This window comes from Pteropus medius, unplaced genomic scaffold (assembly GCF_902729225.1).
Source record: "Pteropus medius unplaced genomic scaffold, Ma_sr-lr_union100, whole genome shotgun sequence".
In the NCBI taxonomy this organism is placed as follows: Eukaryota; Metazoa; Chordata; class Mammalia; order Chiroptera; family Pteropodidae; genus Pteropus; species Pteropus medius.
Window position 1 is genome coordinate 750,239 of NW_024346062.1, and position 22,584 is coordinate 772,822.

General features: G+C 37.7%; 1 long non-coding RNA gene and 1 pseudogene across 1 annotated transcript in view; one reads left to right on the forward strand and one right to left on the reverse strand.

The window, feature by feature from the left end:
• Positions 1-21,303, reverse strand: part of LOC120612460 (uncharacterized) — a 28,806-nt gene extending 7,503 nt beyond the window's left edge. Inside the window, exons 1-2 of the long non-coding RNA XR_005655447.1 lie at positions 21,170-21,303; positions 20,479-20,575 (exon numbers count right to left, since the gene is read on the reverse strand). This is a non-coding gene — a long non-coding RNA (uncharacterized LOC120612460). The remainder of the gene's footprint in view (positions 1-20,478; positions 20,576-21,169) is intronic.
• On the forward strand, positions 19,837-19,955 carry LOC120612651 (uncharacterized; annotated as a pseudogene).
• Positions 21,304-22,584: the final 1,281 nt, after the last annotated feature.

Here is a 22,584-nt window from a genome sequence, read left to right on the forward strand (position 1 = left end):
CATTTCCAGGAACCTACTGAGGAAAATGCTCAACTCTCCATCGGGGACCTGAACCTTTCAGTTCCACTTGAGACAGATTTGAGTTGACTTGTCAAAGGCTGACATATAGTTTGCAATTGAATTTGAAAGGAAAAAAAAAAACCCAAGTTGTTGACTATTTCTTCCATGTGTGTTGAGCTTTAAGGGTGTTATCTGCTGGTTTCGTATGCCTGTCCACAATATAAATAATACATACCTCCTTTTGGAAAATCAGTCACCACCTGAAATTGAATGGGTTTATGTGGAAAGAGTCCATTCATCATGAGGGATAAAAGCAGCATGGTATTTTGGTTATAAGCACAAGGTCTGGAGCCAAACTCCTTGTGTTCAAATCTCAGCTCCACTATTTACTACTTCTAGAACCCTGGGAAAGTTATTTAATCTATGCCTCAGTTTCTTTAACTGTAAAATACAAGTGTTAATGACATGAATTTCATAGAATTGTTATGAAGATTAAATAAGCTAACAGCTGGCATGTAATAAGGACTCTACCTATATTAACTATTATTATTATTATTTATTATTATTATTACTATTACTATTACATATTCTTTGGAACACATAGGGGTGGGGGAGTCTCAGTTGCTCAGAGAGCCATACCCAGGAGGAAGAGCCCTGAGTTCTCTTTCAATGGTGATTACTCAGTGTAATAAAGGGAAGAGATTAGAGGAAAGATGAGCAAACAATTAAGGTGTTAGGTCCCAGTCCTGTTGGTTAGATCTTTCCCACCTTGACTAAAGACTAAGTTGACAGCTACAAATGAAGGGATTCCTAAGAGGGGCTCATGGTGGGCACAAAAAAGCTCACAAAACATAGTTTTACTGATTATGTAATTGTGAGTTTAGGGTTGTATGTGACACCAGCTGTTCTCAAATGAAACATTTAGAGCTATAGTCACATTTATTAGCACAGAATTGATTTACAAAACTCAAGGAGGGCACGGAATTCCTATGAACTGTAAATTAGTAAATTGCTTTTTAATCTACCATAAAAGATCACTGAAAAGTCCTTTTAAAATCAAAGGTCTGCTAATTCAATCATGAACACATTTACCCAATGGTACTCAAGGCAAGAGGAAACCTTAAAGGCTGTACAATTGCCATTTAAAACACATAATTTAAGAAATGATTTAAGTTTAATTACAATATCGAATGAAGATATATGTTGTTCTGAGGAGACATTGGCCTTGACACTGATATTTGCTTTAAAAATATTTTGAAATGAAATGGCACGTCCTGCATTATGTGCTTTTTGATCATATCTACTTCTCTGTGAGCCAAAGAAGACAACGGTGAAGACAATGACACCGTAGATGGCTGTCCTTTTGAGGGCAGAGCGTGCAGAGAGGACTAGAGAGGGAGAGGTTGCATTAACCTCTGTCATGGAGTCTGTAGGATATACACTACATCAGAGATAGAATTCATTATAGTTCATCTATCTCCCCTCCTTATGGATGTAGAAACTGAGCCCCAGAAAGCGAGGTGATTTGCTAGCCTTCATTTAGGGCCCAACGTCAGAACTAAAACCATTCTATTAATTCAGTTCTCTTTCTACTTTGCCAGTAGTTCTCAAATTCTAACAGTGCTTAAGATTTACCTGGAGATCTTGTTCGATATGATGATTCCTGCTCCTTCTATTTTGACTCTGCAGGCTTGAGGTATACTTACATTTTTAACAAATTCAGGTGATATGAATGCAAGTGAATCCAGAGACCACACTTTGAGAAATTCTGCTGTAAGTCAAGTGTCTTATGGCAGACGCTTTTCAATTTATGAAGATAGTCAACTAATAAATCTAGAAGTTGTACAAATGCACCTCTAATATTCCCTGACTGGTACCCTTTGCTTCTCAGCACATTTTTCTACTCGTAGCAGGATCCAGGAGCAGCAGAATCCTTCTCACCTGAGAGCTTATGAGAAATGTAGACTCAGGCTCGACCCCAGACCTAATGAGTCAAAATCTGCCTTTTAACAAGATCCTTAGGTGATTTAAATGCACAGCAAATTTTGAAAACCACTGATAAAATGTCGAGCTTCTGGCCCCAAGGAGTGCATTCTAGTTATCTATAGCTGCATAATAAACTACCACAAAATCTTGTGAGTATACAAAAACAATAATATTATTTTATCTCATGATTTTATGGGTCAGGACTCACCTATACAATTTGTTCTGTTCCTTGATTACTGGGACTTCAGCTGGTAATGGGACAGCTCAAGCAGATCATATATCCGGGGTCTCGGTTCTTCTCTATGTGGCATATGCTAGGCCTGGAATGTTCACCATGGTGCCTTCATTCAAATGATTGGCATTTCGGCTGAAATGGGTGGAAGCTGAGATCTGGAATGCAATATTCTATTTCCATGCATGGTGGTCTCAGGGGAGTTGGACTGGCTCTCCTCAGAGCAAGGGTTCAAAGAGACAGGAAGTAGAGCCCTTTAAAGCCTAGGATCAGAAGCTGGCCCAGCATCCCATTGGTCATAGAGTCACAGGGCCCATCCAAATTCAAGAGGAGGAGACACGGACCCCAAATCTCCATGAGAGGAGAATTTGGGGCCATCTCTAACCTACTACAGGGCTCACTAACTCCGCATAGGAAACGGTTAGGGTTGTGAAGCACCTTGAGCCAGTCCATGATCAAAGAGTTGGACTGTCAGGTCTAAACTGTAAGTAAAATCTGAGATGAGGAAAAAGGAGATTAGCTGGAAAAGGCTTTACAGGAGGAGATGAGACTCAAATTAGTCTTGGAAGTGTAAATAGGGGCTGGACACACAGAAAGAAAGGAAAAAGGCATTCCAGAATAATTTCTAGATCTACCACAGTCTTTTTTTTTCCCCACCCCGACTCCACTTTACCCTAGGCCTCAGGTTTCCACCACACTATGGAGATATCTAAGTTGTCTTCCCATGTCAACTTTGTGTGTAAAATTGCAAAGCAGAAACAGCTTTCCAAGGAAAGTTTCCAAGGAAATCTGAAATTTGCCATAGGCTCACTACCATATTAAGTATTCAGAGAAAATTAGCAGCTTTGAACTATGTTAGAGGAGCAGTTTGCTCAAATCGGAGTCATTTTCTGTCTAGAAAGGATAGATAACTCTAGGCCTTGATTTTCCTCTGCTCTCACTGGGAATAATTAGACATTCTTTAGGAAACTCAAGCCCTAGAATGACCCTTGGATACAGAGAAGCGGCCAGAAATATACATACAAATAAGTAATTTTTTAAAAGCAGGAAACCAATTGAACATAAATTAGGGTCCCAATTATATAAATAATTAATAAAGATAGGTAAAATATTAGAAGAAGAAATGAAAAAATGTTAACTGATTATTTTTAAGTTGTGAAAATATGCACGATTTTTCCTCTTTTCTGTATTTCCGTAAATTTTCCATAATAAATATTTTCATAATCACAAAAATACACATGATCGAAATAAATATTTTGATTTTCAAAGAAGATTCTGGGAACCCTCATACTGCAATGAATTCTTCAAAAACAATTTTTACAAACCCTGTCACAAATCCTTCCAGAGAGACCCACATATGAGTATTTGCCCTGATAAATGCCAGTTCTGTTCTTCAAGATTTACTTGTCAGGAAATCAAGACACACAGAATGAGTTATTTTAGAAGGAAATCTTCTAGGATTCTGGAAACAGATGATGCTTTCTTTCAGCCTGTTGTCATTCTTCTCCTTCACTAAGATATCGTCATCATCACTCTGGGTTTAACTCAGCTTGACAGTAGCCACATTTCTGTGTTGATCTTCATCTCTTATTTCTGTAAAAATCTGTAAATTGAGACTCAGTGCACAGCTATTTCATACTAATCAGGCAGCGGGACTAAATTAGAACCAAGAAGGGATCTGAGGAGAGATAATGTGAAGCCAACCGCCGCCCCAGCAGACTTTTTATGCTCAGGACTTCATCCTCGTGAATGCTGACTATGCCATTTGCTCTCTCTTTTATAGGCCAGAGGGCCATCGCTCTCACTGCCTATCATAAACTATTGGCAGCATAACCCTTCACTTGTTTTTCTTATTCAGTCCCAGTTTGCGCTGCTGTGAGAATATTCTGCTTTTCAGCTGCCATTATCAGTGTCTAAATCTTCCCTTGTCTAAGGCACCAGCTTTCCCAGTGCAGAAACCACAGACTCAGCAGCCAGGATGTCATCAGCATACTCGAGATTACATCATCTCCTTCTGCCAACCTTAATACCACTATGGTAACCATCAACAGCAATACCCATGATTATTTTAGCAGAAATATTGAACAGATGTGACAACCTTGTCAAACTCCTTTGCTGGTGTCCAACCACTCTGTTATACCTTTTGCAATTCTAAAACCTCTCTTCTGGCCATAATAGAGACAGCACGCTCTGACCTCCCGAGTAGGAAACTGTTCCTGCAGCATCAATCGGTATGTCGAATACTAACTACCAACACCAACTGACAAACGCAGTGCTTTTTCAGGCCACTAATCATTTTTATACACAGTCTCTCTTTTGACTCTCAAGACAGCTGAGCTCTTGGTGGTATTAACTTGAAAAAGCACTGGACTTCCTTTGAGTTTCTGGGTCCTTATGACTCATGAACCTTGAGCAAGTCACTCTGAGCTCGTTTCTTTTTAGTAAAATATTTACCTTTTTAACCCAATTTGATAATCAAATGAGATGGTAAATTTAAAAACAATAAATTACAAAAACAGATACTCAAAAAATACTTGTATACTCTGGTTCATAGTAGCACTATCTGCAATAGCCAAAAGATGAAAACAACCCTAATGTTCATCAACAGGTGAATGGATGAACAAAATGGGGTATATGCGTATGATGGAATATTATTCAGCTATAATATGGGATGAAGTACTGATACATGCTATATCACGGATGAACCTAGAAAAGATTGTGCTAAGTGAAAGAAGCCAGACATAAAATGTCACATATTGCAATGATTCCGTTTACCTGAAATACTCAGAATAGGTCAATCCATAGAGACAGAAAACAGATTTGTGATTGTGAGGGGCTACGGAAGCGAATGTTTAATGGGTGTAGGTTTTCTTCTGGAGCGATGAAAATGTTTTGGAACTAGGTAGAGGTAGTGGTGGTTGTACAACATTGTGAATATACTAAATGCTACTGAATTTCTCACTTTAAAAAGGTCAATTTTATATTATATGAATTTTACCTAAATAAAAAGAATGATAAAGCACATGAAAGTCCTAGTTGTATATCCCAGAGACAAAACAGTCTCAGGAAAATTAAGTGCTTTATGAAAGGACAAAAACTTAAAAAACAAAAACAAGCAAATCAAAACAAAATAAAACAAGAAATCCACTCTGAGACTGCAGTGCTGGTTTTCTGACAGGCAAGTAGGCCTTCTTTATGCCATTACTTTATGCTATCCTGTTCTGGGTGTGAAAATAGAGTTTTAAGCTTTTAAGGTGTTATCATTCTCTGCTCTGAACTTTTGCCCTGACTCCCATGCCCTGTTGCTTAATCCAGTCTACATAGTGCCTTTTTTAGCCTCTTCTTCTCCTTATTAATTCACAGAGATACTAAGACAAAATGACAAATTGGTCTAAAGATCGCAGGGTCTTTGTAAAATCAAAAGAGCTTCCCTCTTTATCTAAAGAAAGAGAAGGTTCTTGAATGCCTAGTAATAGGTTAAGTAGAGAGCTTTTTAGAAATATATTTTATTGGGCCCTATCTTAATCCAACTGAATCAAAATCTGCATTTTACCAAGATTTCCAGGTGACTTCTGAGCATATGAAAAGTTGTGGAGCTCTAGACTTGTAATAGAGTCTCTATTTATGTGAAATATGAGGAGGTTGGAGATGTAAACAATAAGCTATATCGGGCCTATTGGGCCACTTGTTACAAGTAGAAAATGTTCCTTTTCATCATCTTCATCAACAATTACTGAAAAGCTTGTGGACGGTGGAGGAAACTCATGGGATGAATGTTCATCGAGTTACACCTAATTTCACAGATATTCTCGCCTCTATTATTCTTCTGTACACTGGACACAGTAATTCCACCTCTCTAGTTTTCTAGTAACCTCCCCAGCTCATAGGTAAATGTCTACAAAGGTATGATTAAATTATCAAATGTCAAAGTCATTTGCTAGAGGTCATCTGACCAGTCGTTCACAAATGCTATTCCATGGACCAATTCTGATTTGGCTACATCAGAATCATCTGGGGAGTATTTTCAAAAAGGAAAGAGACCATGAAATGTGTATTTTCAAAAAGCTCTCCAGGTGATTCCGATGCACAGTCAGGTTTGGAAACCATCTGTCTAGCTCAGCCTATGCATTCCCCTCAGCAGCTTCCCCACTACCTTCAGAGATAAGTACATTTCATTTTAGAGAGCTAAATGTTAGAAAATTCCTTCCAACACATTGAGTCAATGCCTGCCTTCCTGTAATTTCTGCCCCCAGGTTCTGTCCTTTGGAACCATACAAAATAATATGAGTGTGTTTCAGATATAGCGTCTCCCTTTCATATCATGTGCAGCTCTTCAAATGTCTGGCTCCAGGCCCTCTGTGTCCATCTATATCTCCTCCCTAGTAATACTTTTTGCCTTTTTTGTCTAGTAATAATGAAACTACCAACTTTCTTTTTCTTCTCTTTTATTTGTAACATATAATAATTTATACATATAATAATTTACATTTGTCTCTTATAAGAAACAGATAGATTGTTAAAAAAACTTAATCTCTTGGAACTGGCGAGTTTAGTCAAATTACATACATTTATTATAATTACTCATATATATATGGAATTATTTCTACCATGTTATATTGTGCTTTTATTTTATTGTGTTTATTCTTCTCTTTTTTCTTTCCTTTTCCGAATTCTGTTGGATTAAATTTTCTTTATTACCTTCCTTCCTTCTCTCCCCTACTCTCACACATCCCTGGTTTTAGAAGTTGTGCCAGCTTCAGTAGTCATTCTTTAGAGATTATTTAAAAAAAATTAAATAACAAGAATATCTAACAAAATATAAACTTAATCAACTTTAGTTGTCATTTATTAAAAATTGACATGCATACTTAACAGAATATAACGTTAATCAATGTCTATTCTGCCTCCTTAACAAATCAAAGAACTTAGAACACTTAGAACACGTTAACCTCATGCTGCATTCTAGATAATTTTTCAGTTCACTAATGTCGTTCAGCTATGTCTAATGTGCTGTATAGCCTATCCATTGATTATATAATTTCTAATGTTACATTTTTATTACTAAAAGCTTGTTGTCTTCTTTTCAATTTTTTTCTGTTCTATTTTCATATTGTCTAGTTCTTTTCTTATTTTATGTCTCCTTTTATGTCTTCGATATTTTTAAACAAACTTATTTTATAGGTTTTAATAGGTCTTTTTGTTATATGAACTCTTGAGTGTCTAATCAGCCATTGGTCTATTTGTTGATTTTCACGTGTGTGTTTTGTAATTTTGCACTGTGGAGTCATCTTCAGTAGGATTTATCTGGGAAGTGTTTCCTGAGTGGAAGGATGGTCCTTCCAAAGAGGTTTTTACTTTATCTTCTGCCAGTTGACTCAGAAATATCACCAACTCCAGACTACTTTTACGTGAATTTTTGACCTTAGGGATTCCTATTAATACAATTAATATAAATTAAGCTCCAAGCCTGCTTGGACCAGATCCATCCTCAGGGGAGATTTTTTTTCTCATCTAGAGCCCAGGCTGGCATAGAAATTTTCTTGTGTTCATAAACAGGTTTTTTTCTCCCCTAGTGCATTCTTTTCCTAAGGTTCCTAGATTTGCGTAGAGTTGTCAGTTCTAACTCCTGCCTCATATGGGAGACTTTTCCTCCCATCTCGGTAGTGTTAACAGAGGGCCAAAGTGGACACCGTGCCCTAGTGTAGCTCTAGTGTCAGTTCATAAACTTAAGACTGTTGTTTTTTTTTATTTTCTATTTCGGGGTGTTTCCCTTTCTTGTGATGTCATCAATTTGTTCAAAAGAATTTAAAAAATGTATTTAACCAAGAATTCCAGGTGTTCATGGCAGAAGGGCTTTCAGTTAATCTAGCCTGTAATATTGATGGAAATAAAAATATCCTAAGTATTATCTATATACAGCATTTTATAATAACTAAACAATAATTTGTCTCACTATGGATTCTCAACTATACTCAACTATGCTTCAATATTAAATGGTGCAGTCCCCAAATTGAAGGTTATACTAATCTCATAATATCTCCAATAAAAAGCAATGCTTTGTTATACCTGTAAGGTGTTCATATGCATAGCAGGACTGTTAAATAATGATACTGAGACTGTAAACTAAACAATTATATATCTTTGTAATTGTTCAGACACTATTTGCATATGTTCTCTAGCAAATGAAAATAGAGCTCCAAAAATTAAGTTTCCTCTTATGGAAGTGAATAAATGTATTGTTATACTACGCATCTTAACTTTTGAAAACAATAACAGCAATGTAATTCTAAAATGAAAGTAGCACAGAAGAGGGAATCAAAAATCTAAACACTAATCAAACAAATACTCTGAATAGCTTTGATAGGGAGCAGAGAGCAAGCCAATATGGTTATTTCTCTCCGTTCCACCATTAGCTTACTGTATAACCCAAGACAAGCTTTTGCTTTTTTCATGGCTCTGTGTCTCCATCTCTAACTTGTAGCTTTACCACTGATTAAGTGTATAATCTAGGGAGAGCCTCTAAGGCCACAAGGCTCCATTTCTTCTTCAATAGTAAGAGTAAGTGGTACCACCTGGTCTCTAAGGTATCGCCATATCTAAACCCCATGGTTGTAAATCCTGGATAACAGACAGCTGTAGAGAATACAAGCTGTTTTTTGGAATGTCAGTGTAAGCTGAGTGCGGGAATAATCTGTGGAAATATATCTATAAGTACACAATAACTCCAAATATGAACACATGCAAAGATTTGATGGCAACAAACAATACAAGAGCACAGAATAAGAATCAGAAAACTTAAACCCTAATCAAAGAAACCTCTAAAAAGCTTAGATATAGCTTTCTATCAAAAGCTAACACCAAAATGTGTTCTATCTCTACTCAGTAAATACCATCCTCAAACCTCCCATCCTGTGGGAATTGTACATCTTGTTATGTGGCTGCTACATTTCACATTAAGCGCAGGGTCGTTTTGTCTTCAAAGTACTCCAAGTAGCACTCATTCTGCATTTACCACTTTTCTTAGGGGTACTGGTGACAAGACTTCAAAAAGATATGAAATATAAAATAAATATTTGAGTGCATACTAACATGAATAAATAATTGAATAAATAAGTGGGAAAGAAACTTTCTTATACAGAAGAATTCCAAATAATTTATGTAGATACTCCTTCCTCTAGGAGTGTGGGCTGGACTTAGTGACTTGCTTCTAAAAAGCGGAGTATGGAAAAGGTCGGGGAAGGACTTTACAGTGGAGAAACCTGGCAAACACAGCCTTAGGCAGGGAATTGAGATGAATGTCTCCAGTGATGTCATGGTGATAGCATATACCCTCTGACACGAAGTGATGAAAAGGACTCTTCACCTCTATGGTATTCTTCCCCAAAACTCCAGTGTAATCATGAGGGAAAAAAAACCCAAATTGAACATGCTACAAAATACCTAACTCCTCAAACTTTCAAGGTTGTGAAAACAAGGAAAGACTGAGAAACTGTTACAAACCAGAAGAGACTAACAAGACATGATGACTGAACACAGTGTGGAATCTTGAAAGGGATTCTGGAATGAAAAAATGACATTAGTGAGAAAGCTAGTGAAATCTAAATAAGTCTGGAGTTTATAAATAATATTCTACTAATGCCGGTTTCCTAGTTTTGGCAAATGTACCATGAATATATAAGATGTTACTATTAGGGGAAATGCTCTGTACTACCTTTGCAGCTTTTGCTTATTTCTAAATTTATCCAAAATAACAAGTTTATTAAAAAATATATATGGTTCAAAAGAATTGAAAACAGATACTCAAACAAATACTTATACATGAATGTTCATAACAGCATTATTCATAATCACCAAAAGGTAAAAACAACTCAAGTGTCCATCAGTGGATGAATGGATAAACAAAAATGTGGCCTATACATATAATGGAATATTATTCAGCCATAAAAAAGAATGAAATACTGATGTGTGCTCTGTCATCGATGAACCTAGAAAATAATATGCTTAGTAAAAGAAACCAGTCATAAAAGGTCACATATTTTATGATTTCATTTATAGGAAATATCAATGCATAGAGACAAGATGCAGATTGGTGGTTGCCAGAGGCTGTAAAGATAAGAAAAGGGGAGTAACTGCTTGTTGGATATTGGTTTCTTTTGGGAAAATGAAATGTTTTTAGAAATAAATAGAGATGGTGATTGTACACCATTGTGAATATACTGTCACTGAATTGTTTACTTTAAAATGGTTAATTTTATGTTCTGAGTTTCACATCAATTAAAAAAAGAGAGACTATAACCTAAATGTTGGATTTGAAGAGAGTCTCAACCTCTTTGAGCTACAGATGAAGATAGAGAACTATCTGGATCTTGAAGATGCCATTTTTTATATTATAATTCTACTTGTAATCATTCATGTGACAGTGAAGATGAACAGCAACCAGTCACTCCCCTCAGTGATTTACAGAGTAACACTGCATCTAGAGGACTAGGTTAAGCTAACCAGCAGAGTTTAAAAATTAAAATATATGAAAGCCAAAACTTTCCTTTGTGTTAGAGCATTTTATAGAATAATGACACATTTGAAAGGCAGGCTCTACAGACAAACTGACAGAGTTTGCTTCTCTGCCCCATCCATTACTGTGTGACTTCTGGCAAGAGACTGATTCCTCTAGGTTCATGTCCTCAGCTGTCAAGAAAGGTGACAACAGTACTGACCCTGTAGGCTGCTCATGAGGCCTACTTGAGCTAACTGACTTAAAGCTTCCAGATCAAGACTGTCAATTTATATCAGCCATTATTATTACTATCACCAACATTACTATGTAATATTGTGATAGCATAATGAAAAAGGTCTTTTAAAACCATTACCTCAAAGAACAAAGATTTTACTCAGAAACTAATAAGATGATTAATACTAAGTTACATTTTTATACAAAGAATTTCCTGCCAGGCTTATGCATATTTTCTATAAGCAATAGTATTGAGGATTTGAACAAGAAAGAAGAGTCAATGCAAAAAGGAAAACTGTAATGGTAGAGGGGACGTAACCTGCATTGTTAAACTTCGTAGCAGCCAAGTATCTCAGTCCCAGAAATTACTGACCCCAGAGGATGTACATTTTAAAACATCACTCAAATATTATTCCATTTAGAATTTTTAAAACAGAAATTTGGGGCCAGGAACTGCTGCTTTCTTTCTGAGACTACACGAAAAGTTATTTCCTAAATGATATGATTTCTTTCGATGTTAATTTTAATCATTTAAACATTCTCAGTAACATGAATCTATAGATATAATTGTTCATTAATAAATACTACACAAGTCAGTAAGCAAGTAACAGATGAATCTACAGAAATAAGTGTTCTATAAATGCAAGTGCCTTAAGAAGGAAGAATGACCTGAAGAAACTTCCATCAGCTGAAGCGGGGAATTTGCTATCTAAGTGAGATCTAGAACTGGAAGCCAGTTAGCAAGATTCCTTTTCTCAGTTCTGCCATTTGCCATGCTGCCCAAGACAAAGCTCTCAATTTCATTATGGCTCTGTATCCCTGTCTCTAACATTTGAATAATATTTGCCACTTACCTCATTAACAGAGGTGCTGTGAGGACTCAAGAGATAATGTTAGTTAAGAACCCTGACATGCCTATAAACACAAAACATTATCCCTGATAAATATGATGATTGCCCTGGCAGGTTCTGTTAAAGATGTATGATGCTAGGCATTGGCAAGGGTGAGAAGGATAAGCCATGTGAGCAGCTCCACCGTGACCTTGGTCCAGAGTGGGAGTGCCAGAGTGAGGTGGTGGCCATATACACAGGGTGCCCGAGGGCCTCTGATGAGAGCAAAGCTCTAAGGTTGTCTCTGGGTGCCAGGTAGTTGGAGGTCAGTACAAGGAAGATTCATTCAGCATTGGGCAGATCTAGCCCAACCCAGTACACCTGGAAGGAGGAGATGTCCTTCTCCCTCCTGACCTTCCCCAGGGGGAACTGAAGACTGTCTACAGTGGCCTTTGTTCACTCTTCCAGAAGAGCAAAACTGAAACCAGGCTATGCACTTCAAACCCTTCGTAAATATTGAAAATAACAAAAAGAGCACTGGAGATTGGGTTTTTCATCACCAACATGCAAATATTATAAAACAGTGACTTTTTAAAAAATCTAACTGTGCTCCTCCAGGGCTGTGCGTAGAAAAAAAAGAAAACATTTTATTCTCTGTCTTTGCCTTTTGGTTTTATAGGCACAAAATGTGAAATAAACTTCCTTAATTTTCACTTCAGTGTTTGCAGCTTAGGATTCCATTAATATATCCTTCCCCTCGGTTGTGCAGGGTCTTCGTTTGCAGTCAGTTCATTCCACACTGATGTATATTTCATTGCCCAAGGCTTAATTTTGATTTATTGTCCATCCATAAATTAGAAAAATATGCTCTGGAATTCCATCCCGCTGAAAAGCTGTGCCTGATGTCAGGGGACTGGGTGATATTTAAGATGTCAGAAATACATATTGGATTAGTGTGCTTTGTTTCCCCACAACAGCAGGTGTTTAATCATAGCTGATGGCTGAAGTTAAATGCATTAGGACAGCAGCAGCCAAGAAGATGGAGTTTTTCTAAACCATACAAACTCCAGGATAAATAACTCAAAACTAATTGTGTGTCCACATCTTAGATACATTTTTATTTACTTAATACATTAAACAATGAAAATAGCCTCTGGCACTTAACTTCATGTTTAAGAGCCTGTACAAATATTTTATGTTAGTGAAGTGTTCACTGTTTAAACATAATTACTATTTCCCTTACTGGCCCTCTGGTGGCTTTGTATAAAATATTTCTTAAAGCAGAAAAGAATAAAGGCTGAAATCTCTCAGTAATTCAAAGATAAGAAATTTTTAGAGTTTGCTTTTTTCTTAGTATAATTTGAATGCATATATCTGTCTACACGCCCATTTTGCCATAGTCCAAATGATGTTCCACATACCTACTAACGAGGCATTTTCCCTTCCTCTATTTGTAAAGTACAGGTTCTCTTTGCCATTATGTTTATATTAATTAGAGTTCTCTGTGTATAGAAAAATGATCAGGCTTGGTCTGGAGCCATTTAGCCAGAGACTGGAGAGAAGACGCTTAGGAGAGCAAACATTTTCAAGGTGCACCCGGTGACCTGTAACAAGCCAGGGAGATTCATGGCGAGAATCGTATATTTTGACACAACAGTGATTTGATTAAAAGAGAAAGTAATAGGTTTAAACAGTCACTATGAGGATGTAGCCAGACTTTGGTAGCATTTTGCAATTTACTTTATAGACCCACGGTAGCGCAGGAGAGAGGACCTTTGCTGCAGAAAAAGGCCGCTAGGATTTGAAAACAAACATGAACAAAAATTAAGTGTTGGAATTAGTCCCCCTACCCGCAACCATTTTTTTTTTTTTTTAAACACACATCTGTGGAAAAGACAGGGTAATAGCAAGGAAAGGAAGATATCGAGGTTACTTTGAGAATGGAATTAGACCGGGATTTAATTTTTCCTGGATATTTTTAAAAGAATGATTTTGGGAGCCAAGACTCCACTGAATCTGTCTGAAAAGAAAAGAAAAAAATATAAGTCTCTGCATTTTGAGAAAAATAAAATTTTATATTAGAAAATCTAAATAGTTAATTTATTTCACTTAGATAAGCAGTCTGATCCCCAAGAAAAGCTAACAAACCTAGGTTCAATGTAGCATCAAATTTAATTCTAATATAGTGGCTGAGAATAGTACAGTGTAGTTTGAATTAAATCGGTTAAAAAGAGTATTGATAAAACACTATTCAGTAAAAAAAAAAGTGCAAGTTACAAAACAATCTAAAGTATGGTCTTAGAAACATAAGACTATAAGAAAAAAACAAAATGAAAGACATCCTACATGTGTGCATATGTCCAAGAATAACTATATCACCCATAGCCAAGGGAATGAGAGAAAACAGAAAAGTAGTTATCCCGAGAAAGGGATTTTAACTTTTTACTCTATGAACTTTTGTGTTATTTAATTTTTATTTATAATGATAACACTTTCAGATATAACTTGTATAAATTAATTTCTAAAGAATCCCAGTAAAGTTCTGTTTTTAAGGAAAAAAGATGCTAATTCCTTATTTTTATACATATATCCTGCCTGAATAAAGATCTATGTGATTATTATTGTTATAACTATGTGTTAAATGAAATAGTCATTGAATGTTGTTATAAAATCAATCTCCTGAAGAAAAAGTTGTAAAAATTACTGTCTTGATGAGGTGTCCACATGGGGCAAACCTCACTGGTACCTTAGTTTTCTGACTGGAAGCCCCCTTTCCAGCCTCAATGTCCTTAGTATGGCGGCTGCCTCAATCACTGAGCATTTATTATATATACTAGGCAATTCACTCCCCAAAAAGCAATACTAAACTCACCTGCTCTTTGCCCCAGAATACCCAATAATAATATTCTCCTTGCTAAAATTTTATGTTTTTCACAAGTCTGATTTTTAAAGTGATATTTTGGTACTTTTATTTTTTTAATGAATGTTATAAAATGCATTTCTCATTTATCGCAAACATTTTCATACCTTTTAACATCTTTTCCTTTTTTGCAACTGATATCTATAAGTTCTTCAATCATTTTAATCCAAGGCCAAAGTCATATTTTTAGAAAAAAATAGATATGGGGATTTAATAAGACTCTCACTCTAAACCATATCATTTTCTTTCTAATATTTTTAGCCTGAGTGTTGTAGGTCAGCCTCTTTAGGAAATCAACTGAGATGAAGTTTCTTCAGGAGGTTCACTGGAGGCTATATTGGAGTCACACCTAACAGGGACAGAAGGAAAGAGGAATTGGGGTGGGGGTAGAGGGAGTTGAGCTGCTATGCTGTCACCACATAGGCCTCAGCTGACCCCACAGGGAGCTCTGGGGCTGGATGGTCCTGCAGTATGGTTCTCCCTTTGTACCTCAGACTGACCGGTCATTGGATGCAGGCTGGCCGTGGAAAGGAGTGTAACTTTGGGCGAGGCAGCTCCCTTTGGCAGAGGACAGTTCCTGGACTCAACATTCCCAGCAGTTATAAGAAATGAGTGCCTCAGTTCATCACTAGTGTGAAACCCCCTCAAAGGGGGTTCTAGGTGGTATATCCTTTGTTCATCACACTAGTTTCCAGGTCTCATGATCTTCATTTCTATCTACAAAAAAACAATGTTCATTAAACAGTGGCTAGAGCACCTCTCTAAAACAAAGGAAAGAAGGAGCAAAATCCACTGTGAGGAAATATGATAGGACCATAATCCCAAAGCATTTTCTGTAAATGAGGCTAAAAGTAGAACAGTGAAAATCATTCCATTGTTGTCACAGAAGCAGTAAAGCAAGGAAGGAGAAGGACGTAATGAGGGATTCAAACTAAAAACATGTGATTTTGTTTTCAAATTTTCTCAGTTCTCCTATACTGCAGTTTCTCTCATACTGTATCAGAAATAATAACACAGTTTATGACAGGGTCTGGAGGCTATTAACTGGGATTTCCTATTATACATGCAATAGTATGACTCATGCGTGCATTACATCAAGCAGCGGATATTTTGGTCTAAAAGGCAAAAGTGGAAGACTTCAGGCACCCATGGCTATTTTACCCGTTTTCCATTCCAAAGAAACCTGGTTTCAAGAGGAGATGGCACAGACGAAGTAGATTTGCAGAGCGATCAGGGAAAGAGCACTTAGGGACCAAGGAGGAAAACTTCTGGACTGAGAAGAGTGTTGTCAGCCTGTCCCTGTCAACATATGGTAACTTGAACCCTGACTCTGCCTTGGCAGTCTGGAAGTGGACTGGGCATATTTTGAAGTGAATGCCATTAATTAAGATTTGCTTAGGTACATTCACAGGGCTCTGTATTCAACCTCTGGTAGCCTAAGTAGAAAACACTTATGTCTGAAAAAGAAAAAGCTTAACATATTGTTTTCTGAATACATCACAAAGAAAATAAGATTCCAGAAGCATTGTGCAAACAGGAGTTTTTCTCCAGAGGAAGTCCTTTAAGGAGCATCGAAATTCCCTTGTTCTAACACATAGAAAAATAAAGATACTCAAAGAAACATTTGTTCCTAAACATTTCCACAACATTAACAGCCCAATACACATATATCTATGTACATGGCTTGATAGAGGCAATACATGTACTGAATACAAAAAATAGTGGAGGTAATTGTCTACAATCCTTGGAAGATCTAGGATTAGGCCCCAGGATCACCCATTTGGGAATGGACTTGAGGTTTGATCCCTCGTGACTGGTTCCTCTGAAGTTTTACTCTGGGAGATAGTTTGTGTGGTAAGAATAAATGCGAAAGTAAGGGGGAAAAAAGCTATTACAATGAGATGTCCTAATAATAATTGTAATAGCTAATACATTGAGTGCATTCTGAGATTTCCTTCTTAGGAGTTTGCATACATTACCTTAATAATCATAGCAATAACCCTAAGAAGTTGGTACTGTCATTATCTCCATTTTTACAGATGAGGAAACTGAGGCTTAGAGAGTCTAAGTAGCTGTGTGGCACAGATTGGAGGTGATACCAATGAAACCACAGCTCAAGAAGGCTACTTCTGTGTAAGAGCAGCATCTCCCTATATGTCTACAGACTCTGGAAGGTTAGGGCTACAAGAGACCTTCAAGATCCACAGACCACCCTGCCCAAGCCTCTCCCAGTACAGGCAAGGAAACTGAGGCCCAGAGCAAAAGACAGGATAGCTCTACATTGCTTCTGTGGTCATGTGTGTTATCTCCCAGAAAGATATGTAATTACATGATAAATGATATTGTGGTCTGCAATATTTGCTCTGGTAATAAATCATCAGGACATTGAAATGTCTTGGGTTTAATGCCCAGACCCATGGTATTTTCTTTTGTGTGGATTGCAGAACTAAGCCCACTGACCTAGCTTGGTAGAAGAAAATATTGTGGATTTTTAGATTTCCTGGAATAGGGTTTCTGAGGATCAGCTGAATCGGGGCCCAATTTGTCCTGGATATCTGATGTCACTATACGCCAGGACAATGAGTGCAGCCTCTGCTATCTATAACTAAGAAGACCCAGTAATGCTATAAACTCTGAGATTGATTTCCAGGAAAATCCTTGGTATTTCCAGGGGCCACAGCAAACTGTGTCTTATGTTCATGGGCTTAGAGCTGTCTCGGGGCAGGGACTCAGTTTACAGATAAGGCCACCCTCAAAAACACTTTGGCTGATCATTTTTATTTTAGGAGCTGGGAATATTTAAAAACTTACTATTTAGTCAGTTGTGGAACTGTGTTGTCCCTATATCTTTCTTGAAAATACCAAGAATGTACCTGATTTCTGAGCTTGACCAAAATAACTCTTTTGTCGAAAAACATAAGTGGCTTCACTGTTTCCATTCAAAGGCTGAAAAGCATCTGCATATATGAAACAAGAGCAGGTTTGCCTTATTCCTCTTTTATAAGGAATTCGTAGCTACTCCAAAGAATCATCGTGTATTTATTCATCGAACACTGATTCAGCCAAAAGCTGGAAGAATTTACTCCAGTAACTGAGTTACAGTTGCCCAGCAATTTGGTCACAGATTCTGTCTTATGACTTATATATTTTGAGTCCGACATTTTACATCCGGAAAATATGCCAAACTTGTCTCTTCGGCTTCATCATTTTAGGATCCTTCCCTGGTGCTAAGTTTCCAAGTCTCTGCCCTTTGCTGTTCCAGGAACACCTTGTGCTTTATTCAGGGAAAAGTCACTGGGAGTAGTCATGCGATCCTTCCTGCTTTGGAAAAGCCCCAGGTCTGCCAGCTCACCTTTTCTTGTCTTCCTAAATGAGAGATAAAGCTTGGGATCTTGTGATATCATTTTATATTGCTCAAATTTATATAGTTTTAAATAGACACAGAGTGTTATATAGTGAAGTAATCCTGGGTTGCAAATATAGGCTTACTTGTGTTTTGGATATGACACTTAACCTCTCTGAGCATTTCTCATTGCTAAAATGGAAATCGTTATTCGTAGGATTGTCAGAAAGCATAATGATATAAGTATATGCTGTCTGGCATATACTAGATGCCCAATAACCAGTAGCCACCATTATCATCAATTTTCTAAAAGATATAAGGATTATTCCCAGTGAAGACATTCTATACGACACTCAGTGTAAGAGGATAAACGAGCAGTTACCAATTGTAAATCAAACTTTATCTGATGCTTCCTTGGGCTATGGACAAACATTCAGGCTGTAGCCAACCTACTTGAGCCCTCAGAAAAGATCCAACTAAACCAGAGGCAGTAACACCATGGGGAGAGGAACAGAAGTGAAGAACTTCAAATGAGGAGGTGATTTCCCCAACTTCTCTAAAACACATGGCCCAATGCCCTCCCAAAACAGAGATGAATCAAGATGTCCTCTCTACCAGCTCTTCCACCCACCTCACCCTGCTCTCTAGCAAAACCAAAGCCACAGATTTTAGACTGGGGCTTCCCAAACGAAAGTGCTCCAAATCACAACTTCAGGACTTTTGAATCAGCAGCTCAAGAACCTGTCACCACAAGACACTGCTGACCTATACAAATATATAAGGATGTTTTTTAAAAACGAGCTGCTAAATTAATAAGATAGTCCTATCTCACTACTACAGTGATAATTTTTTAAAGGCCTACAAAATGTTAGCTTGTCAACCCACTTAGGAAAACTATGTTGAAGACCCTCTGTTGCACATTTAATTCACTTGTATATGCCTAAGAGTAAATATAAGTTAATGCCCATTTCTAACAGGGAATTAGAAAAGAGACATAGAAAATTTAGCACACAATGTAAAAATAAATACCTGGACAAAAACTAGAAGATACAGAAGGGGATATGGAAAAATGAAAACAATTATGGTAAAGTTGTGAGAAATTTCTTTCTTTTAAAAATTATTTTAATTTGGTATACTATTATTTTTAGAATTAACAAAATCCCAGCATTGAGAGTGGGGAATACCCAGCTTTTAAGAGAGTCTTAAAATTAATGTCAAACTTTTTCTAACAGAAAATAATACAAAAGAAGACATAAAACACTTTAAGGCCCACTGTCTTATTCTTTTAGCTCTAAATATGCAGAGATGTACATACACACTTCCATCATGGGGCTGTATATGTACATGATGGAAAAAGCTAACATATTTATGTGATATTATTACTAATGATGCAGCATTGGCGAAAGAGGCTTCTCTCTGAGTTTTTCTTTTCATAATAATGCTAATATTTTGACATGTAGATACAAAGCTAAAAGGGAAAGCTTATAGATTCAAAGACAAAATTGGTATCCAAAAGCATTTAGATAGCTCCAGTGAGAAGGCATTTAACAGGTGTTAATGTAGATACAAAAACTTGACTGCCAAAGTACAGAAGTGAAATATCTTACCAAGAACAAGACTAAATTTAGGGCTGTTATTGCCCATAGGTTCAGCAAAAGTAAATGATGGGCTAGAGCTGCCCTAAAAGCGAAAGTAACTTTAGGACTACTTTCAGAACAAGGAAGGTAGCTATTCTCCTGCAGAGAATCCCAATGAAACTCAGACTGGAATACAGTATTCAGAAACTAGGAGAAACTAGTCTATGGCCATACCACCTTGAACGTGCCGGATCTCGTCTGATCTCGCAGGCTAAGCAGGGTCAGGCCTGGTTAGTACTTGAATGGGAGATCACCTAGGAATATCAGGTGTTGTAGGTGTTTAAAACAACAAACAAACAAATAAACGAACACACACACACACACACACAAACTAAGATAAACTAAAGGATTCTCCCAGAGGGTCCAGGCAAAGTTCTTTGCAACTCTGATTCTAACCTCTCGATTCCCACTGTAGACCAATGGTTCATAATCCAGATTACGTGGCTTCTGTACAGGGTTTGCGGATGGGTCTCAAATCCTCTAGCATCCCATGCAAAATATTCTGCTCCCCATAAAATAATAATTCAAGGAGCTTAAAAATAAATGCGCTAGTGCATCTCAAAAGGAGTAGTGTTGACCTCCAGAAAGCAATGTGTTGAAGAATTGTCCCAGGTCCCTCAGAACAATCTCAAATGTTCCATTAGACACTCGTGTAGGTGGAAAAGCCTTTGGTAATTATCTCTAACTCTATTTTACATATAAACACAAAGTATTTTTACATAATTTTAGCATACACTGAATTTTCCACATATACAATTACCATATACATGGTTCAGTCTGCATTTTATCAAGAGTCACTCACCAGTTTGGAAAATCCTGTTACCGACAACAGTGCAGTTCTTGGGTTTCAAGTTTTCCCATCAACGATCCACATGCACAGCTGTCACATTGGGATGATTCTATGTATATAAGAAAATACACTTATTTCAAAAACGTCAGTTATAAAGAGAGTCAACAACAATCAATTGAACAGTTTTATTTTAAATCAAAATCTATTCGTTATAAAGTATTGCAAGCATTTGACTACTTTATTCTATAGTTGTCATGATGGAGAAATACATATTTTATGTTATTTGTTGTTTTTTTTTCTCCTTTACAGTCAGATCATTGTGTTTTTCCTTCCTTCCTACTTTCTTCCCTTCCTCCTCCCTCCTTCATATCTGTTATTTTTTCCCCTTTACTTAAACGATGTGTTTGGGTAGATTACATTGTCCAAGATTTTCATTTCGAGATAGCAAAAGAGATATTACAAAATATTTACTGTGGAAAGAGGGTTGTTGGCACCAAACACCATTGTGGATCGCACCTCCACAGATGTGTCCCCGAGTATAACATTTCTAAAATCTCTAGAAAGTGTTAACATTACCTCACTCTCAAAAGAAGGCCCAGCACTATGTGTGGAGTGGTCTGAATCCCTAGGAAACAGGATGTTTAAAAAAACAAACAAACAAACAACAAAAAAAAACTAGCCTCTACGGGAAGAGGGTCCTTACCCTGAGCCAACCGAGGTGGCTCCCCCGAAGGGCCCAGTTCTCCCGGCTCTGGGACCCTCAGCGTCGAGGCACAGGCCCTGCAAACCGTGGGCTCCCACCGCTCCAGTCCTCCGGGGCCCCCACGCAGCCTGGACGCCCTCCCCAGCCATGGCCGCACGATTAGGGCCGCTATGGCCCCTGACTTCCTCTTATTAATGTTTTTTAAAAGAAAAAAAAAGTAAATCATTACTCAGCCCAGCTCAGTCACCAGGCAAACTGTTTAATAAATTAGCTTAATCTATTCCGCAAGTGGTTTGTGAGTGCAGTGTTTCCTCCAGTTAAGGAAAACATTTATATTCTCTCTTCGCCCTGCGTTCCTGGGCTCCCAGAGTCACTCCCCGGTGCGGGCGCATGGGAGCCACTTCAGGGCAGGAGGCTCTCAACCTCACCGCCTGCGGATGACCCCACCACTAGCCCCCAGGCGGGAGGCCGAGAGGGCAATTGGTAGCCTTGTGGCTTTGTCCTCTTCAGGCCCCTGGCAGCAGCCCGAGGCGCTGGTACCCACCCCGCTTCTCAGCTCCTCAACTCCGCCCCTACTCGGCAGCACATTCCCCACTTCCAAAGGGGCCGTCTTAACTGCTCCCCATGAAATAATAATTCATTATGTCACCAAAAGGGAAGAAAGGGAGTCTAAGTATCTTGATGGGATTAGAGGAAACCCCCGCAGAGATGATTTAGGGGCCGTGATAATTCATTTAATAGGGGCCTGGGGCAAATTGCTAGACAGGGAATGGAACTGAACCAGCCTAGAAAGGGCGCATGAAAAGGCTGTGTGGGAGAGCTGGCTTCATTAGCAATATTTAAGAGATTTCATTTAAGAACGAGTCATAAAATGCAGTACTATTTTATCCACCTGGTTTGGTGGCCTTTAGCTTTCCTCTGCATGAATATTAAATTTGAAATGGCAGTACAGCAACACATTTTGGAAAGTGTTCTTTGGGCTGTTATTTGTATGGTTGGTTTAGTTTCTCGTTTGTTAACCTTTTAAAATGAATATCATTGAAAGTGGATAACTGTACAACCAGAACTTGAAAAATTAGGGAGAATATAATGCTTTAGAATAGGTTGTTACTAAACTGGGTAAAGATTTAAGTTTTTATTGATCAAAACACAAAAGGCATAGAGAGTGAGTCAGTAAATGGCAAATTACTTTGACAATTCCCAATTTTCATGCAGATTTTCTGAAGCTGCCCCATTCAAAGCCGCCACCCGCAGCCTAGATGAGAACCACAAAGCAGAGAACACAGATGGGACTTGCTCACAGACACCCTGAAAAGTCAAACACGCTTCAGTAGAATCCTGCCAAGCGTGTTTTCCTGAACAGAAAATATGACATATTCCTATAAATATATAGGAACTTATAGATAGCCTATATA